Source organism: Zalophus californianus, chromosome 17 (genome assembly GCF_009762305.2).
Source record: "Zalophus californianus isolate mZalCal1 chromosome 17, mZalCal1.pri.v2, whole genome shotgun sequence".
NCBI lineage: Eukaryota > Metazoa > Chordata > Mammalia > Carnivora > Otariidae > Zalophus > Zalophus californianus.
The window spans coordinates 49,828,132-49,829,989 of record NC_045611.1 but is presented as its reverse complement, the minus strand read 5'-3'; positions in this window follow the sequence as shown (position 1 = coordinate 49,829,989).

Below are 1,858 nucleotides of genomic sequence, written 5' to 3'. Positions count from 1 at the left end.
GGACCCACCCCCTTCCCTCCTCCCCCCCCCCCGCGCCCCCCCGCGGGGCCGACCTTGGGCTCCGGCCCCACTGGCTCAAGCTGTCCCGCCCTCTCTGAGATTCCTCGCTGGTCCTCCCCAGGATTCTACTCCCGCCCCGCCCAGCACTCTGCACCCGCCCCCTCCCAGGATTCTGCACCTGCCGCTCCCGGGGATTCGATCTCGCCCCTCCCCTAGAATTGTATCTCCGCCTCTCCTGGCGTTCAAACCCCGCCCCCTTCGCCCGCTAAGAGGCCTCCTGCGCCCCACCTCCTCCGATCTCCGGGTGGCTCCTTTAAGGTTCTGTCACGCCCCCCTCCGGGGCTCATGGCGGTCTCCGCCCCCTGAAGCCACGCCCCCGGTACAGCCCCGCCCACCCGCTCTCCAGGCAGTGGATCCAGTCTCTTCCCAGGAACTCAGTCCCGCCCGGTCTCGGCCCCGCGCGAAGTTCTAGCCCCGCCCTCTTCGGAATTAGCGGAGGCTTCGTCGTCACACCTGCGTGAGGCACGTGGGTTCTCATAGGCCCGCCCCCCCTGGAGTTCCGCCCCCAGGCTGAGACCACCACCCCCTTCCCAGCCACCAGATTTTTCCCAGTTCTTGCCCCCCGCCCAGTATCTATCTCGGTCTGGGTGCGTCTCGGCTAATCTCTGCCTCGGACTCTGGGCGTCGCTGCACCATTCCTGCCCAGATTTCTCTGCGTCTCTCAGTGTCTCTCTGGCTTTGTGTCTCTCTCTCCTTCGTCCCTTTATGTCTCTAACCCGGGGTCTTTCAGTCCTCACGTCTCGGTGTACCTTTGTGTTTCTGCTCTCTTTGTTTTTCTCTTACCGTTCCTGTGTCACTTGGTCCCCGTGTCTCTTTCCATCCCTTTGACTCTGTCTCTAAGTGTGTCCCTCGGTGTCTGTCGTTTCTCTCTCTGTGTCGCTCTCGATGTCTCTGTTCCTGCCTCGGTTCTCTGTGTCCCCTCGCCGCGTGCATCCCCCTGTCCTCTCCCGCATCTGGTCCGCACCTCCTCGTTACCGCGGCCTCCCGCCAGGGGGCGGCACAGACCGGCCCCCGCGCTCCGCCGGCCCTGCGGGGCTGGGCCAGGGTCGGGCCTCCAGGCTCCGCCGGTCCCGCCCCTTGTCCTTGTCCCACTTCTATCTTCCCGGTCGCCTCGCGTCTTTGTGTCTCTAGTTCTGACTCGGCCCCTTTGTCTCTCCTCGGCGGCGCCCGCTCCTCCCCACCCCCACCTACCTCTTCACATTCCTAGGGCTGACCCGGGGAGCTGGAGGGGCCGCCCAGTGTGTTGGGGTGAGGGCGGGAAGCAGGAGGCTGGGGAGGGGGGGATGCCACTGAGCGCCTGAAATCCCTCCGTTCCAGTTCCTCTAGGGCGAGGGTGCCGACCAACTGGGGGCAAATGCTTGTAGAGCTTCTTGCCCTAGCGAGAGGACCACCTCCCCCCAGACTTGCCCTCCCCTCCCACTCACCGCGCACCTGAGCTTTCCTCCCCGACCGGCAAGATCTCAAGTGGTAGGGGTTCTTCCTAGCCTGCCTTCAAGTCTTGGTAATGTTACTCTTCATAAATGTACTTACTGTGTGCTGGGTACACATTTAGGTGCACTGTATTATCTCAAATAACCCACACAGGACCCTATGTGATAAGGGGACTGGGGCACAGAGAGATGAAATGACTTGGCCCAACAGAGTTACAAAATGGCAAATCCGGGACTGACGGATCTTAGTTAATTCCTCACAAGAATCCACTGGAGGAGACATTATCATGATCCCCATTTCACTGAAAAGTACACTGAGGGTCATTTGCCCCAGGCCACCCAGCAAGAAAGTAGCAAGCAGGGATTTG